This window comes from Choloepus didactylus, chromosome 10 (assembly GCF_015220235.1).
Source record: "Choloepus didactylus isolate mChoDid1 chromosome 10, mChoDid1.pri, whole genome shotgun sequence".
In the NCBI taxonomy this organism is placed as follows: domain Eukaryota; kingdom Metazoa; phylum Chordata; class Mammalia; order Pilosa; family Megalonychidae; genus Choloepus; species Choloepus didactylus.
The window spans coordinates 57,732,716-57,743,770 of record NC_051316.1 but is presented as its reverse complement, the minus strand read 5'-3'; the positions used below and the strand labels follow the sequence as shown (position 1 = coordinate 57,743,770).

The 11,055-nt window shown below is 37.3% G+C and overlaps 1 long non-coding RNA gene and 1 pseudogene across 1 annotated transcript in view; both read left to right on the top strand.

Moving 5' to 3' along the window:
- Positions 1–6,005: 6,005 nt before the first annotated feature.
- On the top strand, positions 6,006–6,992 carry LOC119504600 (annotated as a pseudogene).
- Positions 6,993–7,765: 773 nt separating this feature from the next.
- Positions 7,766–11,055, top strand: part of LOC119504601 — a 179,786-nt gene continuing 176,496 nt past the window's right edge. Inside the window, exon 1 of the long non-coding RNA XR_005210604.1 lies at positions 7,766–7,838. This is a non-coding gene — a long non-coding RNA (uncharacterized LOC119504601). The remainder of the gene's footprint in view (positions 7,839–11,055) is intronic.

Sequence of the window (11,055 nt, the reverse complement as noted above, 5' to 3'; positions counted from 1 at the left end):
AGATTTATTTTTTCCATATGATAAAAATTTACTACTTGTTCAGGAGAAGCACAGTTTTCTTGATGATAAGACTCAAAAGACATGAGATCTCATAAGGAAAACCATTCATTTTATGGTGGATGTTATCCATGGATACATGCTTATGATGACACCAAATGTGTTCCATGTGTTAATTATTCTATTGCGATAAAAGCTGATGTGTTGGGCAATAGTACTTTCTCTTTTGTGACAGTTGTGGTGGAAGCTTTGATGAAGAACATTTCTTTATGTCTTGTTGTACAAATGAGACTTTTGAAATTAAAAAAAAAAAAACTGTTTTACTTTTCCAACCTAGGTTTACTAACTCCCAGCATTGAACTATCTACAGAATCAGGCATTGTAGATAGTATCTGAGAGTGAACACACCTTTGATGTGCTTCCTAATGAGTTTCTAAAAGTGCTTTCCATGATGGAATGTGCTAGATTTATGGCAGCCTGAGAGGCCCTACTATCTTGATTCTAAGGATGAACCCATGTGTTCCTAGATTAATGCAGGAGGCCCAGCCTTGCTGCAGCGTAGTTCCTGGGCCTCTTTTCCTCCCCATCTCCTTACCCATTTGTCTGGATGAAAACAGTCTTCTGAAAATAGAGCTGCAAGGGCCAGGGTGACACCTACACTTACACGGGGTAGCCCAGGCCTTATATTATTCCTGTGGTTTGGGCCTTGAATACTGACTCTGTCTCTATAGGCGATAATACATATTTGCCAATAATTAAAACAGAGCAGTATGTGGTGGGTGCCACTTAAGTAATTTAAACAGAATAACATAGAAATTAGGAAAGAAAAAGATTATTACCATTGGAAATATGAAGGTAGACTACATGAAGGAAAATGAATTTGAACAAAACCTTAAAGTTGTGATTCTCAAACTTTAGTAAGCAAAGAAAAAAATCACATGGTTTACTAAAGTGATTTGGCTTACTAATGGACTCCAGCTGCAAGAAAAAAAAATCTAATTTCAGAGCTCAACCCAAAGATTCTAATTTATTATATTTTAAATGGGGTTCCAAGTCTTAAATTTACAATTTATCCGAGGTGGTGGTCCATGGATCTCATTTTGATGAAAAGAATCTTGATATATAAGAATTAGTGCTTAATAAAATGAACATCAAAAAGAATCTGAATTTCAAGGCTTGAAACCATTATATAATTAGAAAAATCAAGAAGAGGAACCAATTTGAGAAATTAAGGTAGATCTGAAATTACACATACTGAATTTGAATTGTCAAAAATTCTCATATCTAGAATTTTGAAACTGAATAACTTTAAAAATGCTTGATTAAAAGAAAGTGAGGAACTAAACACTGATATAGAGTGTTGTAATAATTGCTGTTTCACATGGAATAATCTTAACCTACATTCTGACTAACGATTGATGTTGGTGTTAATCCACCTCTTAATAATTAAAATTTAACTGAAAAATTAAATTAAAATTTAAATTAAGTTTTAAACTTAAATTTAAAACCTAAATTATCATTTCAATTTAACCTAGACTCTCTGGCGATAATATATAGGAATTAACATTTCAATAAGCCAAACAATAATATTTAAATTAATAAAACTAATCTTATCTCACTGTCTTCTTTGCCAACTAATTCTTGCTGTATTATTCAATTCAAATGGGCCTACTATGAGATAGGTACTGCACAAGGGGCAGAAGATATGTAGATAAAGAAGCTAAAGCTCTGTGTAAAGGGAGATAGACATGTACATAAAAAATTAGAATAATATGTATAAAGTCTATAATGAAGGAATCTGAGAAAATACTATAAGAACACTATGATAGATAAATAGGTGATAGGTAAGTAGGTAGACATATAACAGAGAAAAGTACATGGATAGATAGATGAGAGAGAGAGAGAATTATGAAGATGAATTATCCCAATCATTTGCTTGTGCTCTTTGGAAGACAGTAGGCTTCTTTTAGGTCAGGATTATCCCATTCTGTGACTCAAAAAACACAACATTACTGGGTATCATTATGCTACCTCGGAGAAGATATTTGAGTTGGTCTTTGGAGGAATTAGTTACATAGACAAAAAGCAAGTAGCAAGGGGCATTTTTGGTGAGGGACCAGTTGAGCAAAGACATAGAGTTGAGACTGCTGAGGTTAAATGTGGCTGGAGCACAGGGTGGATTCAGTACACAAGTGGGCACCAAGAAAAGTGTATGCAATGCCTAGATGTTAGAATAGAGAGCCAGGCGACACTTCTAGTCTATTGTAATAGTGGCAGCAGTCTGGTTGAGATGTAAGGGGACTTGTCTTAAAGCTTGCTTGTAATGTTTCCTGTACTAGATTTAAGACAATATCACTTTATAGTTCCAAGATCGGAGGAAAGTAGGGTAGCTGATGGTGATTTGGCGAAGAAGGGATTGCCTGGTAGATTTAAGCTAGCCCCTGATGCTGCTGTCTGTCTATATTAAGGAGTTCAGAAACCACTTAAAGATGACAGGGAGTTCATTAAGGAATACATGAAAGCAGAATTGTGATACGCTCAGATCTGCGTCAGAAAAAAGTACTTTCCTAAATGCATTTCTATCTGCGATGATGTCAGCACACTTCAGACTATCAATTTTTCAGAATGGATCTCCTCTTCTCAAGGATACTGTGACACCTTCCCACTGTAATAGTGATTGGCTTCAACACAGACTTATGAATCTGATAACGAACCCTATACTTAGAAGACAAAAACCTCAGGAAGCCCCTTACTGTCAAAATGTGTTTAGTCTCCTAAATTGATTAAAATTTAGGAAGATCAAAATCTCCACTGACTACTGGAGCAAGACAAACAGCACACAGATCTTTACATTACAGAGGTCCCTTCATGAAGAGAGCCTTTAACTAGGATGTTCTAGTTTGCTAATGCTGCCGGAATGCAAAACACCAGAAATGGATTGGCTTTTATAAAAGGGGTTATTTGGTTACACAGTTACAGTCTTAAGGCCATAAAGTGTCCAAGGTAACACATCAGCAATCGGGTACCTTCACTGGAGGATGGCCAATGGCATCCGGAAAACCTCTGTTAGCTGGGAAGGCACATGGCTGGCATCTCCTCCAAAGTTCTGGTTTCAAAATGGCTTTCTCCCAGGATGTTCATCTCTAGGCTGCAGTTCCTCAAAAATGTCACTCTTAGTTGCTCTTGGGGTGTTTGTCCTCTCTTAGCTTCTCCAGAGCGAGAGTCTGCTTTCAACGGCCGTCTTCAAAATGTCCTTCATCTGCAGCTCCTGTGCTTTCTTCAAAGTGTCCCTCTTGGCTGTAGCAAGCTCGCTCCTTCTGTCTGATCTTGTATAGTGCACCAGTAATTTAATTCAGATCCACCCAATGGGCAGACCAACAACTCCATGGAAATTATCCAATCAGGGTCATCACCCACAGTTGGGTGGGGTGCATTCCATGGAAACACTCAAAGAATTACAATCTAATTAACACTGATAAATAACATCTGCCCATACAAGATTACATCAAAGATAATGGCATTAGGGGAAACATAATACATTCGAACTGGCACATAGGGTAAGTGAAGATCTTCAGGCCTAATAAAAAGCATACAAATCTCCATTACACACAAATTTTCAAGAGAGGCCACATAAAGCACTGAATGACATCAGAGATTAAATTATAGGAGCGTGAGTAGAGATGTCATGTAGTCTAGAAAATGCTGGGTTATAGACTTTCTCTACTTCTTAGTTGGTCAAGCTCTTTACCCCAACCCTTGTATCCTAAGTTCCATTACACAGGGTTTCTGAAGAAAAGAGAACATGTACTTTTTCCACATCAGATGACAATTAAAGGGGTGATTTTTACCCACAGTAATTTGTTCTCCCACCCAGCATACTAAAGCACTTTTTCAATCAGCAAGTCCTTTACTCTTAACGTTACTGTTTCACTTTAAGAGATAATGTCTAAGGAATTGAATGCTGTGACTGGATAATGGTCTCCTGCTGTAAGATAAATGCTTAGGCATTTATTGAAAATAAATGTTGGAGTAAAGCCAAGACATTTATTTTTAAAGTAGGAAACTATTTTCTAATCACAACTTTCAGTGCCAGAGGCATTATAGCTATCTTTTATCAAAAATTTTTAAGTAAATTGAGATCACCTAAAGAGAGCAACAGAATACCTAATTTGCTCTCACCTATATGCCAGGTAACATTCTGGTTTCTTTTCTACAGATAACAAATCAAGCTCAAATATACTATTTGCTTGATGGGGAACATTGAAAGAATGAATTAACAACATATTTAATCAACTTTCTAGCTTGATTGTACAGATTTGGCTTTCCCTCCTTTAAACAAAGTGGATTTGAATATGAATGCTGGAACAAGTATAAGATTTGGAGACGCATTCTCTTTCACAAAACCTTCCTTCCTTTCATCCTTCCTTCTTCTTTCTTCCTTCTTTCTTTCCACTTAATTGGCAGGAAAGGTTACTGATACTCATAAAGATGTGTCTGAAAAGCATGTAAGCAGTAATTTAGGGAGCTTTTAGTGGAGATGCTGCTGAGCTGTGATTCAAGGTAACAATGATTTTGATTCTTCCAGTCATTGTGGGTGCCTTTATAGAGTCAGACCAGTGTATGTGAACTTCAGCAAACACTCCTCACACTTTTCCTCAGGGGTGAGTTTCAAAAGAACACCATTGTACCTGTCTAATTATTAATGGAATTTAGATGTGCCATGAATCAAATCCTCAACCTCTTCCTCAATACCGGTTGTATATATGTATTATAGACATATTATTCTAGTGATGCAGAGTAACTCCATGGATATTGCATGTGTTTTCCTTCCTTGCCACTCTTTGTAGCAGCTAAAAAATAATAAAAATTTCTATCTGAACAGGTTTAACAGAAATGCCCACCTTCCCATCACTGTGAATAGTAGGGGCCACTAAGGGATAAAAAGGGCCACTCCCAAGGAATACAAAGGAAAATAAAAAACATAATAATATAATGTTAAAGTGAACAGGAATTGTTATACTTCATTTTGAATATTGTCTTATGAGATAATCATTTCTAGAATAAACACTCTTACATGCAGGAAGAGAGAGAGAATGAGAGAGAGACAATGAAAGAGAAAGACTGGGAGTCAGAGATGAAAGAAGTGAATTCCTGTGAAGCAGAAGGTTTGTAGAGAGACAGATGAATAAATAATATAAGTACCAGCACTTCATTTGTAAACTAAAATATTAACCATTTTTTGGACCCTTTCATGGGGGAAATGTATATTAGGATTAAAGGATTAAAATGCAGCACATCAAATATAGATACAAAATATAGACAAAGACTTAAAAGTATAGAAAACAACTAGCAAGTGAAAGTTAGAGTGGGCATTTGTAAGTGACTTTAAAGAAGTCTTTCATCTTTTTGAAAATTTAGAAATGATCATCACTAATTAACAGTACTTGTAATCATATAGATTAAATTAGTGTTTTTATAATTATTATGATAATAACTTTGTATGGTTTTAAATGTCCCTCATTAATTTCTAGGTGCTTTTCTTTAAATTACTTCTCAAAACACAAGTTTATTCTATATGTCATGAGATTGTTTTATCTACCCTTTGATACTTTATTGGAAACTCTGTTGTGCAATACCCTATACTATATATCTGGACGAATCTTTCCTTTCATTAAAAATACCATATACATGTATAGTCACTATGTTAATAGAACCTTGGCCTTATTTGCCACCTCTCTAGATTAAAGTTAAGGAGATAAATTCTACATTAAGATTTCTTTAAAGAATTTATCTTCCAACTTTGTTCTGGGGAGCCAGAGGATTCCATGGCAGTCAATGAGGGAGCTTCCAGAATGAAGTCCCTATTATTTTCAATAGAAGATTGATTTTTACATGTCAAACTATCCCCTGAAATTTAATTTCAAGAAAGAGTTCTGGCTCTCTGTTCCTGCCTGCTCACCAGACAGCTGCATCTTTTCATGCAGTGCCAGCTGCATCTCTGAGACACAATGGCGGAGGTCGAAATAAATGGATTTGGCCATGTTGGGCTGCTGTAAACTCTGGCAAAGTGCAGGTTGTACCCATCAGTGACTCCTTCATTGACCTCAATTACATGGTCTACATGTTGCAGTATGATTCCACCCATGGCAAGTTCAAACGGACTGTCAAGGTTGAGAACAGGAAGCTTGTCCTCAATGGGAATCCAATTACTATCTTCCAGGAATGAGATCCCACCAACATCAAATGGGGTGATGCTGGTGCTGAATATGTTGTGGAGTCCACTGGTGTCTTCACAACCATGGAGAAGACTGGGCTCACTTGAAGGGTGGCGCCAAAAGAGTCATCATCTCTGCCCCTTTGGCCGATGCCCCCATGTTAGTGGTGGGTATTAACCATGAGAAGTATTATGACAACTCCCTCAAGATTGTCAGCAATGCTTCCTGCACCACCAACTGCCTGGCCCCCCTGGCCAAGGTCATCCATGACAACTTTGGCATCATGGAGGGACTCATGACCACAGCCAATGCCATCACTGCCACCCAGAAGACTGTGGATGACCCTCTGGGAAAATGTGGCATGACGGCCGTGGGGCTGCCCAGAACACCATCTCTGGCATCTACCGCGCTGCCATGGCAGTAGGCAAGGACATTCTGGAGCTAAATGGGAAGCTCACTGGCATGGCCTTCTGCATCCCCACCCCCAACGTGTCCATCATGGATTTGACCTGCCGACTAGAGAAAGTGGCCAAATACAATGACATCAAGGAGGCGGTGAAGCGGGTGTCAGATGGCCACCTAAAGGGAATCCTGGGCTACACTGAGGACCAGGTTTTCTCCTGCAACTTTAACAGTGACACTCACTCTTCCACTTTTGATGCTGGGGATGGCTTTTCCCTCAAGGACTACTTCGTCAAGCTCATTTCCTGGTATGACAATTAATTTGGCTACAGCAACAGGGTGGTGGACCTTAAGGTCTACATGGCCTCCCAGGAGTAAGAGCCCCTGGACCACCAGCCCCAGTGATGGCTTGAGAGGAAGTGAGAGGCCATCAGCTGCTGGGAAGTCCTGGCCCGAACTTGATCCCCCGTCTCTGAGAATCGCCCATCCTCCACAGCCTCCATCCCCTGAGGAAGGGGAGGGTCCAAGAGCCCTACTTTGTCATGTACCATCAATAAAGTACACCCAGCCAAAAAAAGAAAAAGGAGTTCCACTGTTAATGAGATAATGAATGGGTTAATGAATACAGGAATACATTGCAATATTTAAAATCCACTACTTTAGAGAAATAAATATAGAAAATACTTGTGATGTTTTATGTTCCACAAACTTTATATTTATTAACTAATTAAGTCCTTACAATTTCATTCTGAGGTTGGTATCATTATCATTACCATTTTATAGAGAAGGAAATTGAGGGAGAGAGCTTAAACAACTTGCCCTATTGGGAAGTGTCAGGGTTGGGATCTGAATGTCGATAACCTTGGCTCCAGACTCCATGATTAGTGTTAATCTAGCCAGAAGGTATGACCCTAGAAGTTATTACAAATAACGGTCTATAGGAGAGCAGTAGCTTCTAAGGAAGAAATTTATTTTCGAAAACTCCATATAATGAAAGTATCTGAGAAAACAAAAATACGTTTTACTAGTAAATTTGGAAAGTCAGTTAAAATCTTGGGCCAAGGTGCCTGTGTCACATAGGACCTCCCAGCCCGGACCTGGACTTCAGCCTCTGCCTAAGTGCCTTCTCTGCCCAAGCCTCATCCTGCCCAAGTTAACAAAGAACACTGAGGGGACACGCACAGAGGAGGGATTTGTGCTCAGGAAGGTCACTCAGTGGATTAGGTAATGTATTATTACCAAATTAAATTAGCTCAATATGTCAACTTTTAGGAAAGGTATATCTCTAAATGCAAGTCAGTTATCAGAAAGGAAAAATATCTGTGTAATAGCCCACATGTATAAAATACCTCAGCCTGAAAGTAGCTTTTGTAAAATTCCATTTGGGGAGTCAAAAAGTTTCAAGAGACCTCCTTGGGTATTCTCTTTGCTGCCTAGAAAACTACTAGTTGCTTGTGGTCTTCCTGGATTGCTGCTTAATTTCCCAACTCCGATTATGAGAATCCTAGGACATCATGTCCTCCCATATCAGGTTTCCCATAATTTCCTCCCATATCAGGTTTCCCTACCAGCCCCTCCCCTCCAAGTCCTGTTTCTAGTAACAAAGTTGATTTTTTTTTTCAGAATAACCCTGGCTTTCTAGTTAATTCTTGCAAAACTTGTTCTCATTTATAGAATTAATAATACACAGTTATTGACTCCTGAACACATAATACCCACATCTTCATCTCATATTTTTTTTTTCTGATTATGGTGTATTTCAAATATAAGTTTTCTCTCTAAATAGAACTTAGCTTCTTGAATAAAATATAGAACTTAGTCAAAAAAATGTATCTCATATATATATTCCAAGTAATTCACCCAATCTTGGATCATGTCTACTATATAAAATGTTTTGACTTCTTAATTTTTAAAAAGTTGTTAGATTTCAAAGTGTTGTAGAGAACTTCCAGATTTCTTCAGTCTGTGTTTGTGAAGGTTATAGATGAAATGAATGCAAACTGAATACTAGCATCACAGATGTAAATATATATTTCATTCATTTATAAAGTTTACTTATTTTTTATAGTTGTTCAGATTTACTGCCAACATAACAGAATATTCTTTTAGAATTAATGTAACTGCTACTTTGAGAAAAGGACATTTTCAGCATACTTAGCTATCTAGAAGATATTAAGAGCACCTTGAGATACATATTGCCATGTGCAAGCGCAATTACGAAAAAAAAGAGAGGAGTTTAATTTCCAAGAAAAAGTTGGAATGTTCTTCAAGATTTTAGATAAACCTGCTGCTTCTCTTTGGTTTTGGGCCATAAAGAACACAGGAAATAAGCTCTTAGCTGAAAATTTGAAGAAAATAAGAATATCCTTCCCCCTTTCATCTCTGTTTTTAAAGGGAATATATTTGTTTCACTTCATTTCACTGTGGGAATGGACCTGCAGTCCTCAAAGAAAAAATGTTTCGAGTGTTCATCCTTTTCCAATGGAATATTTTTTTCACAATATTGCTTGCTTAATATGATATTTTATCTGATTTTATCAACACTGAAAAAACATTTTCTCCATTATAACCATGGTGCTCTGATATTTGCAATTATACAAGTTGTGAGGTTGTATAGACTCAATCATCATTTTAGAAAAAGTCAGAGAGGTTCAGTTTGTGAGACTGCCTTTGTGGATACACAATTAACCAAATTTTGTCAAGATTTCTCAGAGGTGTTTTTCTCAGGACTCAGTATCCCTACCAAAGTTGGGCTTTTTTTTTTTTTTCTTTTGAGCAAATCTACTTTTTTTTTCTTATATACATGCAACTGATCATATTTCTTTGACCAAATTAGAAAACATAGAGCCAGATATGCATCAAAAGCTTTCCCAGGAATTCATTTCATTTACTAACATTACTACTGTTTGTATCTTTTTTTTAACCTTCTTTTCCTTTCAATCTTTTATCAGCATATTTTTTAAAGTGGTCTGTGTCTACGTAAGCCACCAAAATTGTTTTTAGATTGTGGGGAGTAAGTAAGTAAATACCGCCAAAGTTCCCATATAGTCCGTCAATAAATATATCAGTATCTCAACAGTTATATTTAAGCCTTTTAAGAACAAAGACAGTGATGTATACTCTTTTTGTATTCTTCATAGAATGTCTAACCGGTTTAAGTAAATGTGCTTGTTTGATATAAGAAAAGCTTTTTAGGCAAAGAGAACATGTTTTATATTGCTTGTGCTAAAACTATGTGCATAACCTGTCTAGGCACTAATTTTAAAAAGCAAAAAAAATTAAAAAAAGATATTCATACTTAGATTGACCCATTTGTGAACATGTGAGTGAGATTTGGGGGTAAGGATTAGTTATAGATACCTGTAGAATATTCTTTGAATCTTTAACTTCTCTAACATGGGAAAGTGCCAAGACATTTCTGTGAATGGAGATTCACTATTCTGCTATGGTAACAATGTAGATTAATGGGAAATAGTACACAAACATGTGCAACCCTCCTCCCTTACCTTGGATTTATCGTAGATCTAGGCCACCTGGAAGTGGAAATATGGACACCATTTTCAGAGATCTCCTTATTTCTCTTCTCAACCAAATCGTGGAATCAATAACTATAAGTACTATAAGGTTTCAGATATTTGATAATCATCCACTCACAGGTGAGGAGCTTAAAGTAAAAGTGATTAGGGTACCTGTTCACATGGCCAGTTGGGGTAAGAATTAGGTCTTGAACCCAGGTCTCCTGATTCCCAGCTGGGTAATCTTTCTATAACTGGATATGCTGATCTCACTGTAACAGTATATGTGTGTATAGTTCCCATGGGAATGAAAAAGAGTACTAAGGACTACTATCTTCTCCACCCTTTACTAAGGTTTAAGTAAAATGGCATAAATCAAGCTGGTATCCAGAGGAATACTGCAAATATGTTATAATAAATTAGACATAAATTAGGTATGTGGATTCTAAAAAGCAGTGTAGTATTCCTTGAATACAGTATCACTTGACCTTGACTTCTCCAAATCTTTTCATTATTAAGGATACTATCCCAATACTCCTGCCATCTTCATGCTACTGAAAGACCCTCCAATTTTTTTTTTAATCCTGCAGTGTTTCCTTGAGAATTCTTTCAGTCTGCATATTATTATTTTCCTTTTGCAACCACAAGCAGAGATCTCTTAATCCAAGGAGTAGTACAAATAGTAATCAATCCAGGAATTGGATTCCAAATTAGTAGATCAGTCCAAGATCGGGTGGGGCCAAACATGATTATCCAAGGTCTACACCCAAGGTCTAAATCCAGAATGTCAATTCAAATAGGTCAGCAGAGCAGTAAGTGGAAGTCCAGACCCCTGGATTCAGCAAATGCCAGTCTAGCATCGGCAGGCCAAGTGCCAGGCTGCTAAGAGCTGAGCTTGGGCACTGACTGGGAATGCAGTCAGTGGG